Below are 16,958 nucleotides of genomic sequence, written 5' to 3'. Positions count from 1 at the left end.
AGTTGGCCACAGGGCTTTATGCAACCCACCAGAGTCCAGTTACTATGACTAACCTCTACATGGACTTGGTCTGTTGGACCCAGTGCAGATGCCCAGTCCAAATCATGACCTGCCACAGAATTTCATTTTACAGAGGTGAGGTCTACAGGTGTGGCAGAGGGGGTTGGAGTAGAGACCAAATATACCCTAGCCATGAAGAAGAAATGAGAAAACAAAGGCAATATGGGAAATGAAAAAATAGATCTGCTTAACTACTCAACAGAGATGAACTGGTAGAGGAGGGAAAGTAGGTATGAGAGGGAAGAGCAAAGTAGAGGAACAGCGTAGCCGAGGGAGGCTTTCTGTTGACAAGAGCATGGCTCAGGCGGAATGACCCTACCTGCATTCAGGAAGCTGAGAAACTGTGGGTCCAGATTCAAGTTGGAAGCAGCAAACAATTAAAAGGAGCAAATGATATTAACATTGAATTAAAAGGGAATTTTTAGTGAATGAACCTATTGAAAACTTTAATACAATTCTAACTAGTTCTCTGAAGTGATGGTGGGGACTTCCACAGCAAGTATTTCCTTCAATTCCTTAAAATAATTGAAATTAGGAAATATGGAAGTTCAGTTTGAACAGGGAGCAATCCCTGAATACTTGAGTCATTCTGAATGGAGTCACTTAGCCTCACTATGGGATCGGCTACCCTAGTGCTTTTGACAGGGCACAACTTTGCAACTGTATTGTTTTTGGAAAATCACATTTGTCTTCCCAATAATTGTGACTAAAGACCTATAGCTGAAACCCCTCTACAAAAGCCAGAACAAGACAAGGCTCAGCAGGTTAAAGAAGTAAGAGCTCCAACTCAGGCTGAAAAACAGATAAACGAGGAGGCAGGCTGGGCTAGGTAAGCTCATCCTTAACCTGTTGCTAAGAACTAAGTTGCCCACAGGTATTAGGATCAAGCATAAATTGAAAGGCACTATAATTGCTTCTGGGAACAAAGAAGGAAAGGGCCTTCTCAGGGTTATCAGCACAGCTTATAAAACTGAGAATTATTTAAGGTCAATTTCCCAGAAAAGGCCTGTTAGGGAGCCAGGGTAAAGATGGATGGCCTTTGAACAGATTCTAGAGACGAATGAATATTGGGAGCAGAGCCTATCACCTCTGTTCAGCAAAGTATCTAAACAGAGCCATCTTTCAAACTATGGAAATAGGAAAGAGTGGGAAAGCTCCTAGAAAACAGGGTGTTAGGCTGGGGCTCAGGCTCTGGAAGGAAGGGTTAGGGCTCCAGCAATTGAAAGATGATGGAAGGCACAGTTGGGATAGTGAACATGCTTTATTCAGAGGTGGCATCATCCCCCAACCTCTCAAGTCATATCATGGCCTTTCTTTTTTTTTTTTTTTTTTTATTGTAAACAAACGGGATACATGTTGTTTATCTGTTTGTACATGGCGTAAAGGCATACCATTTGTGTAATCATAAATTTACATAGAGTAATGTTGTTTGATTCATTCTATTATTTTTTCCCTTCCCCCCCACCCCTCCCACCCTTCTTTTCCCCCTAAACAGTCCTTTCTTCCTCCATTCTTGCCCCCCTCCCTAACTCTAACCCTAACCCTAACCCTAACACTAACTCCTCCCACCCTCCCCCTTATGTGTCATCATCCACTTAGCGAGATCATTCGTCCTTTAGTTTTTTGAGATTGGCTTATCTCACTTAGCATGATGGTCTCCAATTTCATCCAGGCCTTTCTTATATAGAGGCCAAACAAAGAAGGCACAGTGTCAACAGATTACGTAAGTAATCTCAAGCATCTCTCAAGCAGATGTTTATGACCTTGAGTACATTTGCTGAATCAGGGTATTTATGACCTTGACTACACACTAAAACACAGCTGGCCACATCTCAGCAAGGGAGCCTAACTATAGCCATCTTGGGCCTGCCCTAAACAGGAACGTTGTGAAATAGGAAAGTAGCATAGATGTATTAAGGCAACACCCTCCCCAACAGATGATGCTCATGGTCCCAGCCTATCACATATCACATGGCAGTGAAACCAGGGCTTCCTGATTCGAATATTCTTCATGCAGGAGGTCACCATGGGCCAATCAGGTCCAGAAGAGAAATTCACCTGCCAAATCAAAGTGTAGCCAGCTCTGAGGAGATGATGACCTTGAGTCCACCCAAGGAGAAAAATAAAATAGGTTCTAAAAGGAATAGAGAGTTCCACCATTCCAGAGGCTGTCCCAACTTTAGGAATGAGTGAGAGGAAACAAATGCAAACCTCAGATCCTGAAAGTTATATTGATAAATTATATAATCATTTTATTCAAAAGTCTTTTTTGTGTATTTTTTTTTGATGTATTTGTTTCTGTTTTATTTCTCTTTCAGAGTTGAGTAATACTGCCCTTTGAAAATATTAACTTGCATCTGATGAGTTGGGAGTAAAGGTTTCTTGTTACGTAAAAAATAAAGTCAAGATCTCAAAGTCAAGATCTTTGCGTTATAGAGCAGAATGTGTGAAGATTCTTGATTTACACAGTGTTGTGATAAAATCCGTCTTCAAGGAGGATGATTTCAGCACAAGTATGGAGGATGAACTACAAGTAAAGACTGAAGGCAGAGAGCCCAGTATTTCATACTGTTGGAAAAATATTAAATGCAAGGAAATGATTGCTAGGACTTGATGATAATAGTAGAAAGGGATAAATGTGACAAAGAATAGTTCAGAGCTGCATGTAGATAGAAACAGAGGAGAGATGATTCCCTGTTTTCAGGAGGGGCACCAGAAAGATGCTGGCATTCTGAACAGCAATGAAGAGAGTGGGCTGAAGTGACTGTGGGAGGGGGTCAGATTGTGAGTCATTCAATGTTAGATTTTAGGGTAAGTGAAACATCTATATTTTGTGGGTAACTAGAGATGTAGTCATGGAGAGTGGGTGGGGTGAAATAAAATAAGGGGAAAACATAAGGGGAAACTATGCATAGTGGAAGAAAAAAGAACCAAGGTCACAAAAATAACAACAACAGTCATTACGACCTGCTAATATTGAACGATACTGTGTTCTAGCTACTGTTCCAGCTTAACTTACTTCATCTTTAGACACTCTGAGACGGATTCCATCATTTCTACTACAGACAGGAAACTGAGACTCCAAGAGGGCTGGGGGCTTGCTTAATGTTACACACTGAAGAACCACAGCTAGATTTCAAGTGTCTCAATTCTGGATCTAGTGTTCTTTCCATAGCCTATTTCCTTTCACAAATGGAGGTGCAATGTCCTACCACAAAACACGTGAGGGGGAATATGCAAATGCAGTATCATGAAAATACAATCTGAGTAACTCTAAATATAAGAGAGTAAGGAATATCAGGGTGTAAAAACTGACTAGACCTAACAGGGCACTGGCCTGGCACAGAAAGGCCAAGAAATTTGTAATGTCCTTCTGGGATGATAAAAGTAAGTAAAGAAAGAATTTTCTCCTCTGTTCTAAGCCTGGCCCAGCACAAGCTTAGAACTTGAGTACATGATTTGGTTTTGAAACATTTGGTTATGTCCCCCACTGTTGCATAGAGAAAGAGTCAGACAACTTAGAAGCAGAAGCTTCAGCAGGGAGTTCATCAGAGAGATCGAGCCACTTCACTGATAAATTCCCAGGACACTGCACCCACTCACATTCAGTCATCAAGCCCCTTCTATCTTCCTTTTGGTCTCATGTATTCCAAAACCAAATGTAAACAACCTCTATTTTCCTAGTGTTGACTATAATAACAATACGTTCATTTTAAAGTCAAATAAGATTTTTTAAATCAGGTCTGTTTACCAAGCATTTATTTATCAGTTAATATGTGCTAACCTCTTGTAGACATTAGGATACAGAGATGAAGTAGACAATTCCTGCCTTTGAAAAACTCATTATTTTTACATAGAAAGCCAGGAAGTACACCATTAGACAAAGGTTGTCACAGAGGTGTGAACTAAGTACTCAGGAACACAAGGAAAGGAATGACAATTTTGGCCTGCAAAGGACAGGCAGAATCTCCTCAGGAGATGATATTGGTTCTGCACTTAAAAGATGAGTAAAATTTCCTGAGAGGATCAGGGAGACATTCAGGAAGGATGGAGCATTGTATCAGGCAGAAATGGAGGCCTGAGTAACTGACAAGATGAGAAATGACCCTAACAGGAAGTAGCTCACAGGCTAGGTAGGGGACAGTGCACAAAGGAGCCTATATGTACTGCCCACCCCTGCCTTGCCCATCTGATCCAGTTCTGAATATTTGTTAATGTTTCTAAAAATTATGAATATGGTCACTTCCAGCGGTAAGGATTCAATGTCTATTTTCCGAATGACTACATGTACATGTCTGTACACTACTTTAAATCTGTTTCACTTCCGTTACCTGAGGACTACAGGATACATCCTTCTCCTCCTCCTCCTCCTCCTTCTCCTCCTTCTTATCATCCTAGCTACCAGTTGCCTGACACAATGCTGGAAGCTGGGAATCCCTAACACTGAAAACCTTATTAGCCCCATTTTTACAGAATGAAGTCAATTTCAGAGGGATTTTTATAATCTTTCCCCAAAACACATTTAGCTAATAAATGGCAAACATGGTGTGATATCAAACCCCAGATTTTACTTGATTATCAAAATAGCTTACTTCAAAACAAGTCATTTAAACAAAAATGTGGGCAATTAAAATGTAGCATTAGATAGTATGGTTGGTACCATGAGAATAGTTGAGTGACTTTATAAAGTTGTATTAAATTACATATACAGAAAAGTAAATGATTTGACAGCTGACAGGACTAGTTTTTGCACTTTAGTTAAATGTATTAGAGTTTCATAGAAGGCACAAAATCACATTTTCTTTGCCTATTATAGCCCTCTAACAAGAGGGGAAATGTAAGTTTCTGGTCTACAGATTTGTATGACCTTAATGTAAAATTAGCAAACAGCCCCATAACTTGTGTCTTATCTACTTTTCTGAACTTCACATGTTAAAAATTCAAATGAGTCAATACATATGCAATGATGTCCATCACCAAGGACTATTAGAGGGACTTGAAGACGTTTTTATTCCCCTATATTCAGATTATCTTTTCCAAAGAAATATCTCAATTCTTCCCACTATCTCCAAAGGAAACTCAATTTCCCTGAACTCTGAATTCTTCAGAAGCTAGAGATCTGGTGGGACCTCAGTAGCCCCACTTATTCTCATCACACAAAACTGAAAAATGTAGGGAGGAAGTTACATTTGACTAGCAAAGAACCTTGTAACATTCCATTTTTAATGTGTTCCTGTCTGTCAGGGCATAGGAATTATTATACTACACCCCCCTGATTGCTAAATCTGCCCCCTCTCAAGGAGGTGCCAGCTGCTGCCTGTTCACTAGCAACAGCTCTGTCACTTTTACTTTGCATCCTAATTAAGAAGACATGGAGACTCAGGGAAGTGCAAGTACCAGAAGGACTGTGCTATCTGTCATACTGTCCTCCAGATGTTCCAATGATGCCTTTGAATTTAGATGGAGGAGAGACACAGAAAGAACCTTGGCACCATGAAACTACTTGTTGAAGAAAGACAATTAAAAACCGAACAGCGGCTAATGGGAACCTTTAGCTAGAAAACTTGTAAGGAGCATTTACCAGCTCTCAGAGGATTTCGTATTCATAAACACCTTAGCCACATGCCTTATTTTTGTTCTAAAATGCACAATTCATCCTTCCTAAATCAGTTACCTTCAGTTACACACACAGCTCATTAGGATATAAAAGATTTAGCACCATTTTTTGAAAAATCATTCTGTGGTCTCATGAAAGCCTCCAATAGGAATCACTACCTTGAAATGTTTTTAAAATTTCCCAAATATTTGACCAGTACTACCTGAGATTTCATTATAAGGGAATTGCAAATGGATACTTTTGAACACTGGAACCACATAATAGGAACTTCACTTTTGGAGGTATCACTAATTCACTTTCAAATAGATCTTGTGCTTAGAAATGCAGTGACATTTCTACATCCCTATGCAGAGGCAATTAACACAAGTCCGGTTTTGAACACATGTGACCTGTGGGGGTCAGGGGAGGACATAGTCAGTCATTCTTAAATTATTATTTTGGCAGCAGGCTTTTTCTTCAAAGTGACCAGACTTTATTATAACTCTGGATTACGGTGTGCTCCCATGTGTGGGTGGAATTGAAAGATAAGCTTCTGATAAACAGATCTTGAGCAGGTTTCAATCAGTGTTGATCTTATCCTCTTAGGACAGAGAAAGACTAATTAATGAAATAATCTTAAATAGAAACACAGACAATTCTGTCCAATTTCACTATTCTAATAATCTTTTCCTCTGCTCTCAAAGAAAAATGAACCATTTTTACTAATTTTCAAAAATACTGCGCAATGTAATCAGGAAATAAGTTAGAGCTCTTCATCAGTACTAAGGATGAAGTTCCTTAATGAAGAGCCTCCCTTTAATTCAATGATGAGATAACTATTACTGGAATGTTTACTGATATAAAATTATATTGAAGACAGAGAAAGCAATTTTTTAGAAAAAAGTCAGATCTTCAATAAAATATAGATAGATGATTGCTTGTCCTTTTGGGCACTGAAACAATAAAATTCTAAAGATATGACAACTTTGGGAAATAAACATAAGTATTATTTTTACTATAAATAATAGTCAACAGCACTGTACATTTTCTCTGATATAGGACTGTATTAAATGAGATGAAATGATTAAAATAAAGATGTTTACTTCAGTAAAATTATCATCTAAATCACGTTTTTCTCAGTAGCAACTTTATTGACATTTTGGGCTGGATAATGTCTTGTTGTGAGGGTTATCCTTTGTATCATGGGATGTTTAACAGCATTTCCTGCTTCCACTCAGCCAGGGACACCGTCCCTTGCTGTATCAACCAAAATTGTCTCAGACATTACCAAATGTGCCCTGGGAAACAAAATCACCTGCACTTGAGAACAAATGACTAAATGAAAACTCTAAAGCTCTGATGAAAACCTTCCGGTAGGTAGTTTTCATAAAAGGGATGTGTTTACAGACTGAAAGATAGGATAGCTCAGCATCAAGAAAGGTATCTAAATAAACTCTGTAGTTGCATAATCGGATAATAGAGAGTTTACAAGCTCTAACCCTAGAGTTAGATGGCTTAGATTTTAAATTCTGGTTTTACCTTTTACTAACTTTGGGCAAGTTATTCATCTTCTTTAAACCTCAGTCTCCTCTTCTACAAAATGAGGCTAATAAGAGTACTGTTACATAGCATTGTTTTGAAAATCAGGCAAAATAAAGTATCCAAGGGCCTGGAATGATTCATATCCACTATTATTATTGTAGGTGGTATTTACATTTTTTATGGAATTGGACAGCCTAAACTTATGATAGACATTCATATAGACATTAACAAGTAAAAAAAAAAAACTTTGAATATGCTAATAGAATAGTTGAACATTTATTATGATGGGTGTAATGTTATTTACATTTTAAATAATATATTTTATAACTTTATGACATGTCTAATCTCATGAGTTTTTCCTTTAGAATAAAAAGGCACCCACTGTCTTAGGAGTAATTAACCCAGAGCAATCAAAATTGAGAAATATCTTAGAAAAGTTACAGAAGTTCAAAAACAAATGCAAAATTTGGAGGGGCAGCCAGGCAAAAATATCAGATAATATGAAGAAAAACATAAGGCTGACCTTGGATTTCTCCACAGAACCCAATGCCAAAAACTAGTAAATCAATACCTGTAAGATTTCAAAGAAGGAATTGTGAGCCAAGGAATTTATGACTAAATTATCCCTCCAAGTTTTATAAAGATTCTGTCAAACCACTTAAAATATTCATAAATTCAGGGAATACGGTTACCATGATCCCTCCTTTAGAAACCTACTGCATGACAAGTTTCATCCACTAAATATAGCTGGGCAAAGTAGAACAAGAGAAATGATGATGAACATTGAATTGTATTTAATTGTAAATCTGAGAAAGAATTTCAATATGATACAACCAAGATGATAGGTAAGTTCTCTGATTGGCTTATCTTTCATAATCAAAGAATCTTTAAGGTAACAAGTCAAAGAATATAAATTTAAACATACTTGCCAATAGAAAGGGAAATGCAAGGAAAGCTAGAATTACTGACTAGAATGAGTTGATAGAGCAGAAGAAGAGGAAGGGAAGGAAGAGGATATGGAATTTCATTATTGCAAGTAATAGGAGACTAATAAATATATTCTTAAAGATATTATATAAAGAGTATAATTAAAAGGTAACCAAAATAGAAGTACAGCATCTTAATATAATATAAATTTCATAAAGGCAAACTAAACAAAAACAGAGCAGAAAGTGACTTTTTAAAGATAGAAAATATAACATCAACTAACATGAGAGGCTCAAGAACACATATATGTCATGTCAATAAAACTAAATGTCCTGCAGCAATTGAAAGACAGAAGCTGAATCATAAATTGGAACTCAGTTCTAGAACAAAGTTATTCAGAAAATGAAAATGAAAAAGCAGACTGCATTATAATAAGAAAAGCAAATAAAAAGAAAGCAGTACTTAGTAATTTTAACTCTAGCACAGAGGAATTCAGAACCAAAAGGATTAAGTAAGACAAAGAAGCCCACGTTGTAATGACAAAATGGAAAATTCACAATGAAAATACAACTGCTATAAATAGTATGCACTATCAAAAATAGAGTAGAAGAGCCAAAGAAAAATACATAGAAATACATTAGTAGTAAGAGACTTGAAATTATCTCTCAGTCTATGACAAATTATGTAGAAAAAGTAAGGTTATTAATTAGCAACAGAGATTAGACTGATAAATATAAACTCCATAGTCTGAAAATTAGACTATACCTTCATTTCACATGAATATAAAAATTACTAAATTAACAGCATATTATACCCCAAAGATAATCTTCATAAAGTCAAAGAAGGAGAAGTAATGATGCTATTAAATAGAAATTTCATCTAGAAATACTAAAACTCTCCCTTATACAGTAAAGTAGAAACTATGAAACAAAATTTCCAAATTTCTATAAAATAATGATTATAATAATGTAACCTATGAAGATGAACAAGATACAACACAGTGCCCAAAAGAAATTCATAGTCTTAATGACTACTTGAATAATAAAGGATAAAAACAAAGGCACAAGCATATATCTTGAAAAGTAAGATATAAATGAAAATTAACAAAAGGAAAACATATAAAGGTAATGAATAAAGATAATATGATAGCAATTAAAAGGATAGATGTATAGTAGAACTATAAATAAATCCCAAAACTCCTTTTATCAAGGAAAAGAAAAGGGTCTATGAACCTTACAGAAGGAGGGGAAGAAAGAGGGAAAAACTGCATACACAAAACAATAGAAGATAAAGTGGAAATGGAAACAGGAGAAATTAAAGGATGTCAATGTAATGATTTCATAGAAATGGTGGAATCTATGAAAATACGTTTTAAAATCTGTTATGAACTAGATAATCTTCTGGGAAAAGTTATTGATCAAACTTACCACAGAAGAAACAGAAAATTCAAACTGAACAAATTCTATTAAAATTAGAAGAACATGTCAAAAGAGCCACAGACAGCAACAGCAAAAGCATTAAATCCAGTTTATTCACAAGGTAATTATAGTAAATCTTTAAAAGCAGATAATTCCATTGCCATTTAAACTGTTCAGATTGTAAGTATGGAAGGAAAAATTTGATATTATTTTTGTGAGGCAAGCATAATAATGAAAACTAAACCTGACAAAAGAATGCTACAAAGAAATCTCATTTATAAATATTATTGCAAATATACTGATAAAGTATTTACAAACAAAATCTGACAACACATCAAAAGAATAAAATGACTTATTATGGGAACATAAATGAAAAAAATTAAACCAAAATAGAAAAGAACAGCAAAATAGAAAATTATGATACCATCTTACCATGGCCCCAAAGCTAACTACATGCTTAATGAGGAAACACCAGAGGCATTTTCACACAAATCAGAAACAAGAAATGACGTGTCTTATCATTTCTACACTTGATAGTTTAGCAACATTGTTGTCCAATAAACTTTGCAAGAGAAATGAGTGGTATAAAATATTGAAAAGGAGGGAATACCCAAAGTAACTAGCTACAGAAAATCCAAATGAGGAAACAGAATCAAAAAAAGTAGAAATCAATAGCATCATGTATTACAACATAAGATAAAAGATATACTAGGAGAAATGACCCCACGGCATATTAAGAAATAAAACTAACAACAAATGTACAAGAACATCATGAAGAAAAGTTTCATATTGAATAAAACTAAGGAAGATGTGAATAAATGAAGATATACCATTCTCTTAGACAAGATGTCTCCCTATTATGAGGAGGTCAATAATCCTCAAGGTAACCTAAATATTTAATATATCACAGTAAGAATACTTCTTTTTTTACTAAAGTGAATCCTAAACTCCATATAAGAATAATAACATGCAAAAAAGAACTGAAAATGAATTCAGCAATTGAGGAGAAGTAGCTTTAGATTTTTAAAAAATATATCAATAATTAAAACATTATTCAGTTATATAAGCAAGAGTCAAAAACAGAAGCAAATTCATTGGATGAATTAGGATGTTACAATGGGTTCATTCTAGTCCATGCAAAGAAAGGGAAATGGGCAATAAAAATCCACACCTTGAACTAGATCATGTATAGATAGATCAAAAGATTGAAACTAGGAGAGTAAATATTGAGGTATTTGGTGAAATGCCATGGGGGATTTTTTTTTTTTTTTGATGCTTCCAGATAACTTTTATTTATCAAGTCCATCTATCCTTCCACTGTCCCTTTTTCCCACGCCAGCATTCTTTTTTTTTTTTTTATTGTAAACAAATGGGATACATGTTGTTTCTCTGTTTGTACATGGAGTCAAGGCATACCATGTGTGTAATCATAAATTTACATAGGGTAATGTTGTTTGATTCATTCTGTTATTTTTTCCTCCCCCCCACCCCTCCCACCCCTCCTACCCCTCTTTTCCCTCTATACAGTCCTTCCTTCCTCCATTCTTGCCACCCTCCTTAACCCTAACCCTAAACATAACCCTAACCCTAATGCTAACACCTCCCACCCCCCATTATATATACTCATCCGCTTATCAGCGAGATCATTAGTCCTTTGGTTTTTTGAGATTGGCTTATCTCACTTAGCATGATATCCTCCAATTTCATCCATTTGCCTGCAAATGCCATAATTTTATCATTCTTCATGGTGGAGTAATATTCCATTGTATATGTATGCCACAGTTTCTTTATCCATTCATCAATTGAAGGGCATCTAGGTTGGTTCTACAATCTGGCTATGGTGAATTGAGCAGCAATGAACATTGATGTGGCTGTATCTCTGTAGTATGCTGATTTTAAGTCCTTTGGGTATAGGCCAAGGAGTGGGATAGCTGGGTCAAATGGTGGTTCCATTCCAAGCTTTGTGAGGAATCTCCATACTGCTTTCCAGAGTGGCTGCACTAATTTGCAACCCCACCAGCAATGTATGAGTGTACCTTTTTCCACCGTGGGGTATTTTTGAGGAAAAATATATAACATGATCATCTAAGTATGACATAAAACCCACAAGTCATGGAAGACTAATGATTTAAAACACAGAACACAAAATTTCCACATGACCAAAACTGCCACATGGCGAAGAAAAAATACTAAGAAAGCAAAACATACATGCAAAACATATTCAAATTGGTAATATTCCTAAATTTAAAAGTTCCCCCACAACTCAGTATGTACAAGAACAGTAACTCAATTTTAAAAGGCTAGGAACAATTAGTAGAAGAGAAAAATGAAAATGTCTCTTAAATATATGCAAAGTTGATAAATTTCACTTTTTCCCTTTTTTATTCGTTGTTACATATTCCCACATGTACATGATATAACAATATAATTTGGCCAGTATCATTCCCAGTATTTCCCCTTTCCCTTTCCTCTTCCCCTCCAGTCTCTTTCCTCCACTGGTCTCCCTCCCATTTTCATGAGATTCCCCACCACCCACTCACCTTTCTTTTCCTTTTTCCTCTCTAGTTTCCACACATGAAAGGAAACATATGACCTTTGACTTTCTGAGTATGGCTTATTTAACTTTATGAGATACATTATATTTTTCACTTACATTGGGAAAAATGAAAGAATTAGATAATACCCTGAGCTGGCAAGGGTGAGAGAATGGGCATTCAGAAGAGCACTGGTAGGCAAAATCATAAGCCACCATGTAGGACCATTTAACAATTTCTATCACAGTTAAAAGTGTCCCTACTCTCTAACCCAACAGTACCACCTACAGAAACATGTCCTACTGATAAGTGTATATCCCCCAATGAGGTAATTATACAACAATACTCATAATAACATAAAAGTAGAGAACATTTGCAAACAACCAAAATGGCCATTAATAGGGAAATGGTTAAATACATTTTGATAGATCCATATAAATGAATCAGAAAGAATAAAAATATATAGAAGTTAATGTACTGAAATGGAATGGCCTCCAACATTTAATGTTAAGAAAGCAGAGATGGACAGATGGAAGAAAAGAAGGGAGGGAGGAAGGAAAAATTTGAGGTTTGACGAACGAGCATTCCTTCATATACACATCTGCACAAACTATCTGAAAGGATACGTCAGAAATTGGGTACAGTCTCCCAGCTAGGGAACATTTATAGAAGAAAGATGTAATCTTTCACTGTACCTGCATCACCAAAGGCTGTCTTTTAATTCTTTTAAAATGTATTTTTGGGTCCATAGGTTGGATGTGACCTGCAGTTTGCTAGTTTGAAATCCCTTAAATAATCATTGAGCCCAGAGTGGTTCTTCTTTCATCGTAAAATGACTGTAGGTGTCTAACTTTCTCTGTAAACCATACATTTGCATTATGTACTCAACTTTATCCCAAAATTGACAATTGCTGTGATGCAAGCAGCATAACTCCTCATGCCCTAAGTTCTGTGCCTATTATAAAAATAAAGTATTTCACTATGTCACAATTGGATTACTTGGTGCAAACTAAATCATACAGGATTTTGCTTAACACCCAGATATGCTAGCCCTGTAGTGTAGATTAGTTCATTCAGACTGAAAAAAACATTTTTTTTTTAAATTTGTCCTGCTAGAAAATCAGGGAAAGAGACAAAAGGAAAGAGAATAAAGTTTTATATTGCTTTATTCATTTCTCAAGAGAAATATAAGCTACATTTGCTCATATTTGAGAAAGAGTTTAAAAGCATAAAACTTGATAAATAGTAAGTAATCAAATAAAAAAGGGAAAAAGAAACTAATCATATCTGACAGCATAATCCCAGAAGAAACTTTTTTCTGTCTTTACTAGAGGAGTTAGAAAATAATCACCCTATATTGACGCCCAAATTGCTCTATAGATTCAAATCTCTTTTGTCAGTCCCTGAATTGTTCAGATTTCTCACATTTGAAGGCTTTTCGACCTTTCTGTAATGTTTATATTGCCTAGCTACACAATTTTCTTGTACACATCTCACTCCCAATTAAATCTGTAATAGGTTTTGACCAAACTGATAACTCCTATTTCAAGTAATGTTTAGTGCCACATCTAAAGAACCTAGTGAAAATAGTATCTACACAATGATCTCACTTTAAGGCTTTTCTTCCCAAAAGGCTACTTCAACTTCTCACCATATAAACTGAAATTACCAGTCTTTATTGAACTGTTTACCTATATATTCTGGGCCATTATTTCATATAAAAAGTTTTTGGTGAAACAAGAGCAGGGGCTCTTGAACCTTGCCCTTTAATTAGTATAAGCTCCTTGAAGACTGACGGTGTGACTTCACAGCAGATAACAGGATGGACGTAGAAAACAGTGCCAGAATTAAACATTCCTTCAAAATGTTGCAGGCAACACTAAGCCATGAAATGCCTGCCAACCCCCTGAGAAGATCAATGGAGCAACTACTGGGCATATAAAACAGAACCATCCACTGGAAAGTTCAGTTAATGAAAATCCACAATGGGCAATAAGTCTGCAATATCAGCACGTTCTCATAGAAGAATGGATTCCCTTTATCTGTATCCCTAACTCCAGTAGATGGTCCAGTGAGCAATTAGACAGGCAAAAGCCAGCACAAGCCCCAAACTGATTACACGACTTCACATCAATAAGATTAAACTATTTCTGAGTTCTTGTTTTCAGGAGCCACTCAAGTACTGAAATTATATACAAACATTCTAAGTCTGCCTGGAACAAAAAAGCTTTTATTTTAAGAAATACAACTTGAATCAGCAAAGGTTTCAGATGGGCATTTATGGAAAAAGCATTTTGTTGTTTACTGACCAGCACATTTATCCATGTCTTTGGATTTCCTTCATTAAATTTAATGCTCATATATTGTACATTCTTTTTAAGAGGAAAAACATGCTCAAGTGCTAGAGGTTTTTCCTGATAAATCCATCAGTACGGTATCTACTTTGCAATTCTATAGTAGGTTGGAATTTCTCTTCCAACAGCATGTTATTTATCTTACTAACAATCTATCAAAATAAATATCTCCTATGGTACAGTATTATTAAATATTTTTCACAGCTGAAATTCCCCAGCCCCCTTAGGCAGAATTAATAGCCCTTTGTTCGTACATATATCATGGTGCTTCTCACATTTTTAATAGGTGCTATTATTGATGGATCTTTTATTCCCACTGGATTGGGACCCTGCTGAGGATGAGAACGAGTTTTATTCATCTTTAAATAAGTCCCAATGACTTTCACAGAGCCTCCCACATTATAGATGAATAGAGTTTGTATTCCTCTCTCTACTGCCTAATCCCTGTAGCAACTTTAGATGGGGGTGGCAGGGCAGAGGTGACAGTGTGTTGAAAAATTTAAGGCAATTTCTGCTGGGCCTCTCTCAATTCCATAGTCCCAGTTCTCTTTCCTTCTTCAATTCTACTTCTATTGTGACTCCTAGATTTACAATATAACTCTCTTCTGAGTGTGGCAGTTGCTGTACAGGATGGAAATTGAAATCCATGACAATTCAATGCAGGAACAGGCAGACTGTGGCACTGGAATTACTAAGAGGCACCTGAGATTCCTACTGGTGACACATTCTCACACGGCCCACTACGTAGCCCTGTTTTATTTCAGTCTCTCCTCTTTCCCTTCCTCTGGTTCTACTCTGCTACTCTTTTCTTCCCCCACTCCACCATTCCCACTCCCAGGCTTGTGCTCAGGATAGCCCATGAGCTTAGAATATTGCTGAGTAGGAATAGGATGTGCTCAGCAAAGTTCCACCACCCTTCTTTTATTTTCCCAGGACAAAACTCATTCATTGGTTTTTAAGACTCTTCCCTGCAACCTTAAAATCTTATAGCAGGGCTGGAGACAGCCATCACCAATTAATAAGAATGAGTATGGAAGATGAATTTTTTTCTAATCTCTAGGGAATTGACATTAAAGCTATTAATTTAAGCCTTACTATTGAAATAGCAAAAAGTTTTCTTTCCTTTCTTTAGACTCTCCTGCATTCTGACTAATTGGTAGTAAATTGGTCCTGTAAGAATGTGATGCATTAGCAATATATTGCTAAGTAGTCGACCATAGAGAGTAGAAAATGCATGTTATTTGTTTGCACCATTTGCATTACTCTCTCATCTGGCAAATTTCTCTTCCAGTGTCCTCAATGTAATCGTCAGTGCTTGCAAAGTTTATTTAGTTCATTCAGCAATTAACTGAACTTGACTATGAGTTAATAAAGTAGTATCAAATATGGGTCTAGTATTATGGTAGGCACAGGACATATAAAGATAACCAAGTATAGTCATTAATCCCAAGCAAGGGAGTCTGTCGTCTAACAAGCATGATATTCCATTTGTGCTTCAGTAAAACCAACGAGCAGGCAATATTGTCCATGTTCCTGCAGTTTGAAGAAAAAAAAAAAAAAAAAAAAAAACTTGCATTTCAAACAGAACCATTCTTTTAATTAAATCAAGAAATCATAAACTTAACTTTCCAAAAGACTTTACTAGTCACAAATATTTTCAGTGAATTCCCAAAAGTTTGTTACATTTTGAAAAGGGATTAGGGTTTGTGATCTAAATTCAAATAACTAAATATTGAGTGTTGCCACTCCAGAGTATGAGAATCTGTGGATTATATGTATAATAGATGATATCAGTGACACTAGCTGAAATCAGGACAAATGAGGAAAAACTGATAGACCCAAGCAATATAACTGCACCAATATGAGACTATGCCATGAAAGTACTAGCTTCCCATATTGATCATTTTAGGACAATTTGTAGCAAATATAGGAACTGTAACACTGGCACATGAATGAACAGAGCAACAACTTGCTAAAAAAAGAGGCTGTTACCCTGGAAAAGGAGGCAACTTGAGAACAGAGGTGGCAGCAGGGAAAGATGATAGATCAGAATGGAGCACATATAATTTAGCCCTCTTGAGTCAAATCGCCATCTGCCATCATGGTGTTTTCCTCTCGATTATCAATTAATATGGTGGTTTCCAATCCAGAACCCTCCCAAGCATTGGGCTGCTGCTGTTCTTTTCTATCTCAATAAGTCGTTTGCCTCTGACAGCTATTAGATCAAAAAATTTGTAGTCTGTTTTCTTCCTTGGGTTGTATCTGTATATGGACTTCGGAAATGTCTACCAGCTTTTAAATAGATAAATGTAACACATTAAACATATATTTTTAGCCAAATATGAAGTTGAGAGATGGTGAATTTTCCCTAAACTGGTCAAAGAATCCAAAAATTATTTTGTATTTTCCAGCTGCTACTGTCCACTTAAGGGTGAGACGGGCACACACCATCCCCATGGTTAAAGTGAAATGAATCCACAGGACAGGCAAACATTCACTGGCAAGGTAATTCTCTGGGGGTGGTCCA

Source organism: Sciurus vulgaris (assembly GCF_902686455.1).
Source record: "Sciurus vulgaris genome assembly, chromosome: 7".
In the NCBI taxonomy this organism is placed as follows: domain Eukaryota; kingdom Metazoa; phylum Chordata; class Mammalia; order Rodentia; family Sciuridae; genus Sciurus; species Sciurus vulgaris.
Note: the sequence above shows the minus strand (reverse complement) of the source record.